The sequence below is a fragment of the Electrophorus electricus genome, chromosome 13 (genome assembly GCF_041902795.1).
Source record: "Electrophorus electricus isolate QZ-2024a chromosome 13, ASM4190279v1, whole genome shotgun sequence".
NCBI lineage: Eukaryota > Metazoa > Chordata > Actinopteri > Gymnotiformes > Gymnotidae > Electrophorus > Electrophorus electricus.
The window spans coordinates 17,182,948-17,200,011 of record NC_137509.1 but is presented as its reverse complement, the minus strand read 5'-3'; the positions used below and the strand labels follow the sequence as shown (position 1 = coordinate 17,200,011).

The window sequence follows — 17,064 nt, the reverse complement described above, 5'->3', positions numbered from 1 at the left end:
GGGCGGGACGACCCCCAGATAAAAAACAGTCGATGAATGCTTCACAACGCTTTTAAATTAATGCCACTTCATTGCTGTGGCTTGTATGATATTTGTTTTGCTTGTTTTTCTGCTATTACACAATAAACCTGAAGCTCCATTTGTCAAGGGTGAGCCCTATCTTGGTTTTCTCGGTTAGGAGCTCAACGGGCCTGAGTTAAATACGGAGTAATCTACCAGTGGAGTCATCTGTTGAGGAATCTCATGGCTGCATCAAGGAATAGCTGAGAAACCAGCGTGGATCTTTACACTTTACAAGTTGTTTTCTGAACATCGCAATTCGATGACGAGTAAGTCGGTTATAGGCCAGTACTGGATCTTCTCATTCTGAGTCAGCGTACAGAGATACTGTAGCGTTAGTTGATTTTCTTTTGGAATTTCTTTTTCTTTGATCAGAGCTATTAGCCTTCTCAGACTGCATATACCATGCTATTCCTCAGATGTATGGAACTGGAAAAGGTCGGATTCAAATGTCCATTCGCAAACAATTCTCCAAATGCATAATTAAATGAGGACAAATAACTGCTCAACAGGCCGATTGACTGCTCATTAGTGAGGCAGTGGTAACTACCACTTGGTCCTGATATACCACATATAACTAATAAATTGCAGTGCATCAATCACACTATTTAATAATTATCATTTGCAGCCATCAAAGAAAAATTCTTAATGAAACGGAAATTCCAACCTAACAGTGCACATACCAGGCACTGTATGGGAGCGGTTAGGAGGTTTCTAAGGGCCTGTGACTGATAGGGTGCCTAAGCATCCGTTTGGTTACTAGGTGGTGGGACCTAATGTGCTATCATTTCATGGGGTGCAAAACTCCTGGTGGCACCCCTGCTAAGGACAGCAAAGGATCAGCAAGCCTGATCAAATCACTGCGAATGCATTTAAGACGCGTAAGCAGAGACTGGAACTGCTGTTGAGGTGGCAGAATGTAAACGAAAACCAAATGACAGTGAATAGGTCCAACACGATGTTGCAACCGATCCGTCTGATTTGGATCTCTGGCGTTGCTTGTCGGTTGTCTATACTATTAAACAGCCAACAGAGGGCAGTGTAGTCACATGAAACGCCAAACCAGCAGTAGCACTAATGACCGAACGCACCGAGCCACTGCGTGACCGGACTGTATTGCACCATGGATTCAGCCTAAGAGAGGCTCTGGATGCATGCCAACTGCAACGCATTCATTTCAAGTTTGGTTTAAAGCATTCGTTGGGAAACAAAATGTAATAAATATATATCTTTTTTTAAAGTTATTTTTTATTTTTTATTTTTTTAATCCACAATCTGCGATTCGCAGGACATTGTTCATCGTTCCTTCATTAATTACACAAAGATATATGCAGTAGTTAACAAACTGTTTATATGGTGTGGGAGCTAACGTTACCTATATTTTAACAAAAGAATCATTTTTCTTAAATGCTCCCAGTATTTAAAAAAAATCATTGATTAATTTGATATTGTGTTTATCGTGTTTGTCTTCCAATGGACATGCTAAACATTTATCGGCATATGATTTTCCAGAGAAAACGATTCTCTGACCAGCCATGATTCTGATATATTTTTAGATGCTTATGTTTGTACACAACACATCTGACCCCAGTAAAGAGTAGAGGAACAAGTGGCTTTTGCTATGAAGTGGAAAGCCGGTAGCGCCGTTAATGACTGAGCCCTTGTGAAGAGCGTGTGCTTGCACTTGGGGACCAAAGCGATTGTTTGGTGCAGCCACTAGACCCGTGACTGTCCAATTTGCGTCTAATCACGCTGGACAGAGGGCGTGTGGAGCACCTCTGCCCTGCGCTCTCCTGGCAGTGTGTCAGTGCGGAGAAAGCAGCTTGGCTCGTCGGTTGGGTTTCTGTGTAATTGGCGGGTGTGTTCGCTGCTCCACACTCACCGTGGCACAACGTCCCTATCCTGACACAGGGGTGAGTCACCGCGCAAGGCTGCTCCTTCGCTGCCGCCAGCGCGTTGCCTGTTGCCAGGACTCGGTGCCACAGATTGGTCCACAGACTGACCGCGCTCACACGCGTCTGCGGCACCAGCCTGCGCTCGCCACCGGCTCGACGTGTCTTTTTGTTCTGCGGCGCTATCCGAAAGGCGCTGCGCTGTCTTTAATCGCCGTTGTTTGTGTGAAAATCCTCTCTCAGTGCTTCGCCCCCTCTCCGGTCGGGGCGGGGTGGAGGTTGGGGGTGTTTGACGGGAGGCGCTCTGCTGCGCTCTCTAATGCTGTCTATGGAGAGCTAACGGACTAACGTTTCTCCCAGTACGCAATAACCTAACGGATATTAAAGTTTTCGCACTCCGCGTTGACTTTGAGGCGCATCTGTGATTTATCTGGCGGCTTTAATTGGGCTAAAATCAAACATTTTTTAACACTGTCTGCATAGAGGTGTGGAGCTGGACCTAATTAGCGGTACACTTTAAATGACCTTTCAAAGATGATTCCTAGCGTGGACTTTTTGGACTTCCGTTCAACTGGATATTATTGTGTGGGAAATAGTTTTCAATGTAATCTAATGGCACATAATTTCTTCTGACATCATCTCTAAGTCTGGATTTTCATTTAGATAAATAACACCTTCACCTACACAAGGGAACAGGCTGTAAATGCACACACTGTATCATTCTTAACATGCTTTTGTTCTGATTGGAACTTAGTGGAACAGGCTGCCAGATTGAGAGGCGTGCACGCACACACACACACACATACACACACACACACACACACACACACACACACACACACACACACACACACACACACACACACACACACACACAAGCAGCCATTTGGGGCACTTCAATTTATTGACTCTAAAATGTTAATATGGCCATAAGCCTTACTCATGAATTTTTGATCAGGGCCCAAGACAGCCTCGACACCTAAAATGTTAATGAGGTAAGACTGTGTGTGGGCAGGAAGATCCCTGTCACAAAGCCAACAAATAGTACAGATAGGCTGAATCTATAAGCTCCTCCAGCTATAATGAGGTTAGCAGGGGGCATAGGCTACTAGCCAGGTTGTGCCATGACACTGAAGAGTGGAGATAATGAATCATATTATGTAGATTAACAGATAGATGAAGGATAATGAATAATTTGCATTGTGTGATATTTTTGTTTTTCTGTCTTTAGTTTCACCCAGGTGTCACAGACATGTCCCAACCTACAGGTCATTAATCTGTCAGGATCACAGTATATCCTGCTCATGAGAGGTGTTCGAGTTCACCCTCTGTTAACTATTGAGAGCTTTCTTGAATCAGTGGTCGTAAAAACCTTATTTTGTTATAACATTGTTTGCATTGCCACAGTGTTACTGAAATAGCTAATACATGTCGTTTCCTTTCTTTTCATGTTGTCCACTGAACTTTGTAAATCCACGACAAGAAAGCTGAAGAGACACTATTGTTGGTTTCACATTTTAAAACGGTCTTCATTCACCTTGGAGCTGTTTCTCATTAAAATAATTTCACTTCTATAAGTTATTTTCAAAACTCAGTCCATTGTGGGAAACAAATGCTCCCCACTGTATCATCATTTGATAGAACATTTAATAGGACAGTTATCCCTGAATGGTTTTTACAAAAGATGACAAGATGTATAAGCTTTTAATACTGGGCTTACAGATGGGTCTGAGCTGGAATTCTTTCTTTGTGGCTCATGGTTGCACCTCTGTAGAAGAATTCTACCCCCAAATACAAATAAATAAATAAATCAAATGGACAGGTTGAACCACATTGTACCTGGAGCATTTTGGAAAATGGTTAGATCAGATGTTCCATTGATCCAGCAGTGATAAGCTACACAATCTAGAATCAATTTTATTCTTTGCTCTCTTTATTATAACTTTAAACTCAGTATAATTCCTAATTTTCTTTTCCATAATGTCTTAATGTTTTGCTGATTTGAGCCTTCCCAGTCATTTGTCTCTCTTTCCCGACTGGCTTCACTGCTTTTGCGGGTTTCTATCTCAGTGATTTGCCCTGTCGGTTGCCCTGCCGGGACTCATTCACTACGGCTCTTTAAAAACTCATTTCATCCCGTTGTCAAATACACCAGCCGTTCTGAAGTCTGATAAAAGATTAACCTTGATCACTGCTATGGCATGCCTTTCCTCTCCTGGTTCAACTAAGTATAAGTGTTTGAAAGAGACTGCAAACCGCGAATCCTCAAATGCTGCCCAGATAGCTGTCTTTTGAAGGTATCTGAGCAAATGTTCATATAAAAATGAGGCTTTAAAGGAGACATGTCTGGGAGGAGAGGAGACAAAGAGCATAACCTCCCTGCCAAATATATGTGTTACTTAGTCTAAAAGCAGTTCCTAATAAAATAGTGCCATTTATTTTGCTTCTGAAAACTTTAAAGGCAATTACATAAGGAACCGCCACATTGTCTTATATCATGGGTTATTAGTCTATAATTGTTTACAATTGAATTGTTTTATTAATTTATGAATTAGCTTTAACTGTATTAACTGTAATGACAGTAAGATCCGAAATAATACACCAGGTTAAAACTGTCTAGTTGGATTTGTTTGCCAACTGATCAACAGCCAAAAAGCAATGACTGGAATAGCCCTAGATATATCACTCTATCAGCATACTCTCAGCCCTTCTATTTTAGATTTCTATTTCTGTCAGATTGCCATAATCTGAAAGGTGAAAATATTTATTTAAACTCAGATCTAATATTACTATTGATCTTTTCCCCCATGACTCAGTGGGCTCTAAGTGTCTGACCCAACCAGCTGGGGAAGAAATGTCACAAGTTCTTACATCACAGTGGCGTGTATGGTCTAGCCTCCGTCATCCAGACAGATCTGCGTAATATGGTAGTGACATCACTTAGTTCATCATGCAGTAGATTTTGCTCTGTCAAAACATCATTATTTCATTTCTAAAAGATTTTTAAAAATTTGTCCTTCCTACACTGTCAGTGAAAGCAAATATACAAATATAATGATAAGAACATCAAAACATTTAGACCTCATACATACTCAGACTGTAAGTGTAAATTGAAGTGTAATTTGAAATGTTACCAAAAGCGTCATAAAAAAAAAAACAAAAAAACAAAACCCATGAGCCTCTAAAGCTAGCTGCTATTTCACACTAAAAGGGTTTGAATAATGTTAGCTGCAGTCTAGTGGTGAGAAATACATAATGGCAAAGTTTTATGAAAGTGTCCTTCACAGCCAGGCTGTTGACTGAAAGCTCTAAGCACTTTGACTGCCCATAGTGCTGTGAGACCAGGAACAGTAAAGATGGTGATTAGCAGAGTCAAATCAATAATACATGCTAACGACCAACTAATGCACCATGGAGACAGGCAGCTTTAATGCGTCTGCCACCCAAACTGAGGCACATGCTGGGATGGAAAGAAAGAAAGGAAAAGAGAAAAAAGATCTTCTTGTGTCAACAAACGGAAAGAATGAAACAGCAGACAAATGATTGAAATCATGAATGAGTGGTGTCAGGGAGGATGGTGGGTCTGTGTAGTAGTTGGGGCTTGAGTCGGGCCCAGTTAAGGCACCGTTGACGCTGGGCTGTGAGCTGCGACCAGGAGGAATGTGAGGTCTGATTGAAATGAGATCTCCTTTATTTGATTAACGTTCTATTTCCTCAAGCCTGAAAAGGAACCTGTGTGACACGGCAATATTTCCAAGACACTCGCCGAGGAATTTATTTTATCGACCGGAGCAACACAAAGTCAACAAAACCAGAAGAAGTGGGAAGAGGGCACAAAACAAGCTTATTACAGCCTTCACTCAACGAAGCTCCCCTCATCCTAATATTGCTGTAATGCTTCAAAAATCGATACCAGGCCTCGAAACAGGTCAAAATGCAATAAGTGTGCAATCTTTCCGGGAAATAACACCGGTGGAGGGCAGCAGTACTGTCCTGTGGGACTGGTCCTCCTGCTCGGCTGGAGAAGACAGGGTTAATATGTTCCCCACAGCTCTGGCCCCGGCCCCGAGCCCCATTTCAGGCAGCTTCTTCTCAAATGCCAGAATAAGACAATAGTCTAATTATCTTATTATCAGTGACTGGACCAACTGTCTGTTTCCGTTTCTCAACCCCCACAGACACACACCCCTGCACACCTTTGCCCCCTTGCTCACAGTTGCCCCCCACCCTTCAATGTTCTGTCTCATTTCCAGGACAGAGTGTTACAGTACAGCGTTCTATGGACCATTAGCCTGTAATGACTACTGAGGATGGCGCTGCAGAGGAAGTAGTGCTGCAGCGTTGCGCTCTGCAGCCACGGTGTCAGCAGGTCATGAGGCTAAGTGCAAAAGAGCTCCACCCACCAGAGCATCTTCACCCAAACCCCACATGGGGCTCAGCCGAGCTGGCTGGAGAATTAGAGTGATGGAGTCCTTTTAGGCCTTTGAACCGGAAGCCGGCCCTCTGCCTCTGACATTGTTGGAGGCCTGTAAAATTTCTCCAGGGGGTGGCATTGCTGATTCCAGGGCTGCTTGCATTACGGCAACTGAACAGTCCAAAAAGCACCCGGGAGCGTAAATTTCACACTTTCCACTGGAAGAGCGCTACATGGCTGCAATGCCCACCTTCACCCCCAGTTTATTTCATGCTGTTCCAAAGTTGAAGCAAGTGCTGTAAACTTGGAAAATGAGAAGCCATGACTCTGAAGGTTATGTAATTCTTCTCCCCATCCAGCCCTTTATCTGATAGCCTGAATACTGACGCAGGGTTGCAACGTGGTGGGTGCCATGGGCTTGTGCAGGATGGAGGACTTCGTTAACGTGCAACAAAAGCAATCAGAAATTCAGTGCTTAGGCGGCGAGAACGAGGTATTGTGCTTGCTTATTTTAAAAAAAAGCGTTCCCAGGGAAACGCAGATGAAACTATTGAAATGGTTCCACTTCCGACCTTGGCAGACATTGGCAATGTGAGGCTGCGGTGTGGCACAATGCGTGTTTTCATTTCCCAGATAAAGACGGTATGAGTCAAGTGCATAGGTGGTATCTATTTGGAATGGTGGAATTTATATGATCACCTACCAAGAGTTGACAGGAAATATACATATGTATGTTGTATGTTTAAATCTTTAAATGAGCTTTTCATTATAACGCACTACAAAATTGTCATTGTAGTCAGTAAACAATACTAAATGCATGTAAAGGATGCCTTCCTTTAAATTCATATCTGAAAAAAGTAGGAAGAAAGTCAGGCCAGGTATAAATATATCTACATCATTTTTTATTGCTACTGAAATTTGCTATTACATTTTAAGGCTTTCTTTAGTAAACAAACTGGATAAACTTCATTTCAGCAGAGATTTTTTTACACTGACAAAAGCATATCAAGTCTTCATTATACTAAATGACACAGTGAAGGACCGGCATGCCTTAGCCATTCACTTCATGTTTTTAAGCTGTCAGAGCAAAGTCTGAGGTTAAACTATGAGAATATATTTCATCTTATATGAGCAGGCCCCAGATCTGCTGCACACCACCTGGTAGAGACTGGGATGGCATTTTCATTCGACCTCAGGGTGACATCGACATAATGGGAAACTATCAAAGTCCTATCTATAAAACAGAATGGATTTCAATCTCAGATGCATTGATATGCAAAATCTGTGAAATGATAAGCTGGACGGACACTTCCATTAAATAGAGGACACTATTGCCTCAGAATTACTCCATTCCAGGAGCAAAAGTGGAAAAACAAATGTTTCTGAGGCTCAGATGTATTTAAAATGTTAATTCTGGTAAGATTTTAACATTACTTAGCCAACACAGCACTGTGCGTCAATATATATATATATATATATATATATATATATATATATATATATATATATATATATATATATTCCAGAAACCTACACAATCAAATGTGAAGATGGAAAATTTTCACTTGGTTGGATGGATGCCAGATGAAGATTCCATAATTAAATTATGCTGACTGGATCTGGAGTCTTTTGATCCTTCGATACCACCCGATGCCTGCATCATAGTTAGTCATTTGGCTCTGTGTTGGAAAACAGATTGATGCCCACTGCTCATTTTTACCTACCACATTATTAGTAAAACAGCTCAGAGCAAGGCCAGGTTAAATACAGAGAATCGAATAGAAGGGAATGAATAAAAAAGCCATCAATCACATCGTGACTCTTTCAAACATATGATCTGTATTCTGCCAGTAATTTCCTGCCAGTAATCAGCTCGATGAGTTCAGTTACGGATGGGTGTCACTTAGAGGCTTTAAAGTTATCTTATGCCTCAGATAAGGTCACTTTTATTGTTTTTACTTCCCTTCTGTGTGTGCAGCATGTAATGATAGAATATTTCCCTGGAGCAAGTACTCACAGTGCCAGGGCTTTAGGAAATTTATTAAACAAAACAACAGCCTCTTTTGAAACTTTATTAAACAAAATAACAGCCTCTTTTTGCCAAGTACTCAGACAATTACAGGGCAGAGAAATTAAAGCAACTCACCATAATTCTGTTGAATTAGAGAAATATTTATTGTGCAAATTACTCTTTTGGTTGAAGATGTTTTAAATCAATTTTGAAAGATATTGCGATTTTATAAATAGTCTGGGAACACTGTCTAAAAGAATCTTTATTAAGATGTAAGTTCTCATTTTCATATTATTTATGCTTCTGAAATCACTTTCAGTGAGGTGGGATTGAAATGAAAGAGGTTTTCCTCAGATATGATAAATGCCTTGTCAGAAGACATTATGAAGACACCTGGCCTCAGGAGATCATGGTCATGCCAGGTTCTTTCACAAGATGATTAGCTGCCTTTGGTCCTGAGTTACCTATAGAAGGTGTGAAGAACTCATTAAGAAAGATGTTCCTGTTTTTAGAAGAGATGGTCTATATAGTGAAGTAAAAGAAAAAAACTATGATTAAAAGGGTAAGTAGAAAGGCCAGGACCTGGTAATCAACATATGCTCTGTTTCACATCTTGTTTAGTGCTCTGTGCCAAGTTATGATAATAGCAGTATCTCTGAGGACGGCAAAGCAGGAGTGGAAATAACCTGTTAAAACTCTTACACCCAAGAAAATCTAATGTTTCAATGCGTGAGGTCAAAATGTATCTGATAAATGATATGACTAAAGAATATAAATGTAATTTTGTATGTCTTACAGAAACAATGCTGTGTTTGAGTGGAGCAGTCACATCAAAGGCTAATTATCTAACTATTCCTTTGTTGAAATGAAGGAAAAACAGGTGGAGTGTTGTATGTATATACAAAAGTGCTTGTATTTGCAAAAATAACCAACATATGAATTTGGTCACACCTTGGACTTACTACAGATATAGATGCCAGTTTCTCTGTAGTAAAATCTGTAGCAACATCTGACCATTTGATTCAAATATACTGTATTTGACTTTGAATATCAAATAATCTGTTAGAAATTGTTACGGATCAGATCCGTCCCTGGCATAACTGGCATAACTGGCTACACGTTATGAGAAAGCACGCGCTAGCCTTCACCCCCTTAGCTTGGTGGCATTGTTCAGCAGCTGGGGGGACTTTAGCTAGTGGGTGGAATTAGAGGTGACTTACAGGAGGAAACCAGATTAAGAATGCCTCTTAAAAATAGTTACAGAAAGCTAGAAATAGGATGTTTACACAGAGGTGGGTACAGTAGCCAAAAACTGTACTCAAGTACCTAAGTATCTAGTAAGAAGACTACTCAAATACTGTGTTACTTCATCAGATCTCATTTAATTAAAACATTTAAAAAAGTCTAATTTTGGTAGCACAGAAATACAAGTTCAAATATTTTCCAAATATAATTTCTATTCAAATGAATTGTAATGTGTTGTTATTGTGACCTTTAAATGAGGTACCATATCCTCATTTAAGGCAGTGTAATTAACACCAAATAAATAATGTCTGAAGGTTAGAGACTGGGGACTTGAACCACATGGCTTGACTCAAGTAAGACTCAATTCGCAAATTTGAGGACTTAACATTGTTTGACTAACACTAATAAAAGACTCGACTTTGACTAAGCATTCATAACTTGAGACTTAGATGTGAGACAGACAACGTGAAAGGACTTATTTTAGCTAAAAAGCTAATGTTAGCTAGAAAGCTAACTGTAAATTAACTAGAGCAGTAACAGGACCTGGGACTGGAAGCAGAGGATGAACCATGAGACTTGGCAGAAGACTGGACAACCGGTCAGACAGGGGACTGGACAGTGGACAGGACAAACAGCTGAAGAGGAGACTGGACACAAGACTGCACATCAGTCTGGACTTGGGGCTGGATGGGAAACAGGATGACAGGGACAGAGACAATCACAGGCGTGCGGACAACCTCCAAGGCTGGGACAGGGACAGAGACCAGACCAGGCCCTGGAGACGAGACAGGCAAAGAGGATGAAGGAAATGGGGCAAGACAGGAACAAGGGCAGTGATGGGAGGATAGGCAAAGACAGGACAGGGGACAGGACAGGGGAACAGGACAGGGAACAGGACAGGGGACAGGACAGGGGAACAGGACAGGGGACAGGACAGGACAGGGGACAGGACAGGGGACAGGGCAGGGGACAGGACAGGGGACAGGACAGGACAGGGGACAGGACATGGAGCTGGAGAACAGGACAGGGGACAGGACAGGAGACAGGACAGGGGACAGGACATGGAGCTGGGGAACAGGACAGGGGACAGGACAGGAGACAGGACAGGGGACAGGACATGGAGCTGGGGAACAGGACAGGGGACAGGACAGGAGACAGGACAGGGGACAGGACAGGAGACAGGACAGGAGACAGGACAGGGGACAGGACAGGAGACAGGACAGGAGACAGGACAGGAGACAGGACAGGGGAGCAGGTTAGGGAACAGGTTAGGGAACAGAACAGGTAGAAGACCTAGGATTGGGAAATCACCTGGCCGGAGAGCCGGGTGACGAGGAGAGTCTGGAGATATGGTGGCCGCTGGTGAGTCTGACAGGGCCAGACGGCGCACCAGTGACACGGAGACAGTGCTTTTCACTCTTTCCACCCAAAGATAGAAGCCAAAACCCAGAGCACTGCTTGCTCACTACAACAAAACAGCATAACCAGAAAACATTGCCAAAAAAAGAAATAAAAAGTAAAAAAGAAATAAATAAAGAAAAAAGAAAAAACCAGGAACAAAAGAAACACAGAATACAAGATAAACCTGGAATACACAACAGAACAGCACAGTTCACATGGAAACAGCCACAACAAAGAGAGAAACAAAAAACAAAACCACATGGTAGACATCGACATTGGAACAGCATGAGCACAGAACAGAACACATGGAGCCGAGCATCATGGGAACCGCGACACCAAGCGGGGAAACCTTAACACATGCAAATCTCTGGCTCAGTGCTTTCCCCATATTATGTGACAGTAGTGGCATAGGTTTCGTTTCAGTTTCGAGCGGGGACACTGCTGACACCACCCAACCTGCCATGGAGAACTAAGTGTTTACGCTGCGGGTGCAGCAGCTCTCCTTGATTAGGGGAGGAGGCAGTAACTCCACACTCCTGCTGCCACAGTACCCAACCAAAATTGTTTTAAAACAACAATTTTATAAAACAAATAAATGGAAAAAACCCCAAACAATACAACAAATCTAACAGCTAGGAGCAAACACACCACACTTTTAAGAAATGAAATCACAAGATGCCGTGAATAGGTATTAATGGGGTGGGGGTGGGGGTGGGGGGTATCCTCTAAACTATTTTTTAGAATTAAACTTACTTTTACACATTCCACACTTGACAATTTTTGGCATTTGGACAAATTCCATATCTATCTATCTATCTATCTATCTATCTATCTATCTATCTATCTATCTATCTATCTATCTATACATACATACACAAAATTCTATAATTTTATCACTTTTAGCAAAATGGCACCGAGGAAAGTCAAGAAAATGAGAAAAGTCAGTGGGAAAAAACAGAATATTGAGATAGATTACACGTATCATCAAATGTCTTAGCTAAAATAAAGCAGAGAAGCACAGTGGCATGTTCCAGCTTGCCAGGATGCCACCCGTGGGATTGGAGTGTGTAGCATCCATCGTATCTATGGCAACATATATATATATTATAGGGTAGTTTAGCAAATTAAAATAATTGCTGTTTCCAGAGACAACCTTAAGTTGTGGCATTTCCACATTGTATTAGAAAATATTTTTTGTCACTCACATAGCGTAGTAATAGGCATGATACAATTTACATATTGCAGGTTGTCATTCCGGCACAAAAGATGGATATTTTATTATATAACTTCCAATAAGCAAATCCTATTATATGTGCCATTTAGACTGTAACAAGAACAAATAGTATCCATCATTTACCAACATTCTGTCATTCTGAGCAGCACAAAAATGGAAAAAAACAAAACATTTCTCTAGCCTTTATATACATATTAGATTTGTTTTTTAGAAAATCATAGTTAAATCATCTTAAAACTCCGAAAACTACAATTTCTTTAAAAAGTTGCATAAATGAATGTAATGTGTTACTATGCACCTCTGCTTGTGAATAACTGAAGACTGCAGAAATAAATCTACTGAGGCAGATCATGACTGGAAAAAAAGCGTGCATTATGAATATTCTTAAAAACACACTTCTATTTATTCAGCTGCTGGAAGAAAAACAAGACAGTCACGTGTTCTAGCTGAGAAATAAGCCCGAGGACAATGCTGAATAGCTGTGTTTCTGTCTCGCTGATCCCACTAGTCACTGGCAATTTCTGTAGATCAGCTCTGCAACTGTGTGATGACTTTACTGTTTAGCCAAAGACAGGACTGAAGATATAGAACTGCACTTATGGACTGTCCAGATGAACTGCCCTGGATTACTGTGCTTTCTTTTTCTCCAGTTAATGTTTATACATTTGAATATGTTATTTGCAAAACTGAAGATTTATTGTAATTCCTTTTTATAACAGATGCATTGAACGAGAAATGAAATGCTACATAAATGCTCCAAAACACAATGCTACATTTGACATATAACAGCAGTAGATTACAAATGATTACAATAAATACAGACAGACAGTACAAACACTACAATAAACTATTCTACGATAAACTATGAAACCAATTAAGCACAGGACAATGGAGACTAGACATTGATCATGGGGGGGTAGACTCACTAGCTGTTGGTCTACAGCAACATGATGATGCAGTTAGTGTGCTAGTGCTGTATGCATTGTTATTAGTACACTGAGGACTAATAGTGCTTTTACTAGCACAATAAAATGCTGTACGTATAAAGTGAGTGAGATATAGTGATTCACAGATTAAGTAACATGGCTGGGTGCAGACAGTGTAGTGCAACAGATAAACAGAAAGTAAGAGAGAGCTGAGGTAGTGGTTCAGTTTATATGTAAATATTAGCCTTTCAGAGCAAGATATATCTGTGGGACTGAGAAAGGTCTATGAATCCCATGGTACCTTATCATTAAAGTTAAATGAGCAAAAGAGTTTAAAGCAGTTGGTAATAAGTAAGAGAGACATCATTCCTTGTTTGCCAACTGGCTACAAAGCCTTACATTTTAAGCATGGCCAACTTTCTGTGAACAGCGACCAGGGAATCTGAGTCATCCGATTATGCTGGTTGTCTCCTTCTGTCTGTTATGGCTGATCAGCTGAAATACCTCGCAGACAACAGCATTGCTGTGGTTTACACGGGGAAAAATGAAGAAGTTGACACTGACATAGCGTTCGTGTGATTTAACAGCATATTTGGAATTCCTGAGTTGCTTGTGTGCAGTAAAAAGCGCAAAAGATCAATATTTACCACAAACACTTTATTGGACTGGCAATCTGTTTCCTTGTTTATGTCACGACTCCATTTTCAAGTTTGCCTCCTACTATAGATCATGCCAAAATATCAGGCTTGTGATTGGTCATTTTGTACGCCAGTTGAGCTTCCTTTTCCTGCAGTAGTAGGCGGTTCTTGGTAACATTAAGTGGCAAAAAGCACTGTGGGAAATGTGAGACTTCTGGTTTCACCATAACCTTCATTGCTCATTATATTATTCAACTTTAGTAGAACATTTTGCTTGTGAGGCTAGCTTACATTAGAAAGAGATCAGCTCCTTTACATTAGTCTTGCCATCATTTTAATGTTTAATTGATGTTTTATTTTTCTATACTGTGATTCCCTGAATACACCTTGACCCCCCTTTTCCATTCACACATCTCTTTTGCTTCTCAACTTATCCAACCTGGTCCTTTTACTTTTGGTATTGGAGAGAGAAGCCAAAGATGTAATGTTTATTACTCCCCTTTTCTACTTTCTACCATCTTTTTATTTTTTACTCCTAAGAAGGAGTGTTAGTCATCAATTAGTTGCACAGTTGTATCAGTTATTTATGACAGTTTTGACTTTACCTCAGTAAACAAACAATGAGCTTCTTAGCCTGCTTAGGAGTGAGCTGACCACTTATAAAAACTGGAGAAACAGTAAGTGCTGAAGGAAGAGCTACAAAAGCTGTGGAGGGTGAAGGCAACTGTACCCATGGTAACTGGAGCATGGTAACTGGAGCATGGTAACTGGAGCACCAGGGGCCGTAACCCCCAGACTGGGAAAATGGCTCCAGCAGATACCAGGAACAGCATACAAGATCTCGATCCAGAACATTGTAGTCCTGAGAACAAATAAGATACTCCTGAGAACAAGTAAGCTCCCAGGCTCTGGTAGAGGACCTGAGCTTGAAGGAAAAAGACCACCCAGTGAGCAAGTGGAGAATTTAAATCTATATATATATATATACAGTAGAGAAAATAATTATTTGATCCCCTGCTGATTTTGTTAGTTTACCCCCTTGCTAAGACATGAACGGTCTATAATTTTCATGGTAGGTTTTTTTTAACAGAGAGCGACAGAATATCAACAAAGAAATCCAAAGTAAAAATATTAAATAAAGGTTATAAATTAATTTGTATTTGATTAAGTTAAATAAGTATTTGATCCCCTACCAACCAGCAAGAAATCTGACCACCACAGACCGGTCATGTGCCCATGAGGCACCCAAATTAGTCCTGTCCCTTTAAGAATGTACTTTTAATCTCACCTTGTTATGTATATAAAAGACACCTGTCACAGAATCAGTCTCTTCATTCAAACCACCATAGGCAAGACCAAAGATCTATCAAAGCATGTCAGGGACAAGATTGTAGACCTGCACAAGGCTTTGAATGGGCTACAAGAACATCAGCAAGAACCTTGGTGAGAAAGAGACCAGTGTTGGCACGATAATTCGAAAATGGAAGAAATACAAGATAACAGTCAATCAGCCTCTCTCTGGAGCTCCATGTAAGATCTCACCTCGTGGGGTAAGGATGATTCTGAGAAAGGTGAGGTGTCTGCCCAGAATTACACGGGAGGAGCTTGTTAATGATCTCAAGGGAGCTGGGAGCACAGTCACTAAGAAAACCATTAGTAACACACTTCACTGTAATGGATTGAGATCCTGCAGTGCCAACAAAGTCCCTCTGCTCAAGAAGGCTCATGTACAGGCCCGTCTAAAGTTTGCCAGTGAACACCTGAATGATTCAGAGAAGGCTTGGAAGAATGTCATGTGGTCAAATGAAACTAAAATTGAACTCTTTGCCATCAACTCGACTCACCATGTTTGGAAGCAGTGAAATGCTGGATATGACCCCATGAACACCATCCCCACTGTCAAACACGGAGGTGGAAACATTCTGCTTTGGGGTTGTTTCTCTGCTAAAAGTACACGAAGACTTCACCGCATTGAGGGGTTGATGAACGGGACCATGTACCATAGAATCTTGAATGAGAACCTCCTGGCCTCAGCCAGAACACTGAAGATGGGTCATGGATGGGTCTTCCAGCATGTCAATGACCCAAAACATACGGCCAAGGCAACAAAGCAGTGACTTAAGAATAAGCACATTTAAGATCCTGGAGTGGCCTAGCCAGTCTCCGGACCTTAATCCCATAGAAAATCTGTGGAGGGAGCTCAGACTTTGAGCTGCCAAGCGACATCCTTGAAACCTTCAGGATTTGGAGAATGTTTGTAAGGAGGAGGGGGCCAAAATACCCCCGAGATGTACGCAAACCTGGTGACCAACTACAAGAAATGTCTGATCTCTGTACTTGCCTACAAGGGTTTCTCCACTAAGTACTAAGTCACATTTTGCTTGAGCATCAAATACTTATTTCACTTAAATACAAATTAATTTATAACCTTTATTTAAAGTTTTTATTTTGGATTTCTTTGTTGATATTCTCCCTCTCTCTGTTAAAATAAACATATCATGAAAATTATAGTCTGTTCATGTCTTTGTAAGGGGGTAAACTTACAAAATCAGCAGGGGATCAAATAATTATTTTCCCCATTGTATATGCACCAAACCATAATACATGAGTTGAGAATTCTTTCAACAAGTTCAAGTTTGGTTTATTCGTCACATACATAGTCATACACAGTATAACTCAGTGGATGCCTAGAATTATTTAACTATATTTCTTTTGTCTTCACTACTTTTAAATACATTTTCCATACTGATTTTCCAATTCAATGGCTTTCAAACATGTGGAGTTCCTAAACAATTCACTGCTCAACATTTTGAATTAATCTGCTATGGATATTAAGATAAGTGAGGATGCTTCTCTACTTAAATGCTTTTTTAAAAATGATCCTAACATTATTAGGCACAAAAATAATCCTAGCTTCTCTAGATCACCGAGGGACATAGGCTCAGAGGGGAGTTAAATATGTCTGTAAACACTGGAGTTTAGCAGCACAGTGTCCAGCATCTTGACACAGCAGGGTAGAGCTTATCTGGTTCTGGGGATTCTTCTTTGTTTTCTGTACTTGAAAAGTAATAAAAAGTAAATTATTCTTGAAATGGATAGGGGGCATAATGTGTTTTTTTTGTTGTTTGTTAAAAGCATGCACATTGTTTATTTGAACCTTTCCAGAGTGGGTTCCAGATTAAGGATCATTGACCTTAAGATGCTAACAAGCTGTTTTGCATTGATCTGGTTTGCTTTTCTTAC

The 17,064-nt window shown here is 40.8% G+C and overlaps 1 pseudogene; it reads left to right on the top strand.

Annotated features, from left to right (window-relative positions):
• Positions 1-10,191: 10,191 nt before the first annotated feature.
• Positions 10,192-15,683, top strand: LOC145643382 (uncharacterized; annotated as a pseudogene).
• Positions 15,684-17,064: the final 1,381 nt, after the last annotated feature.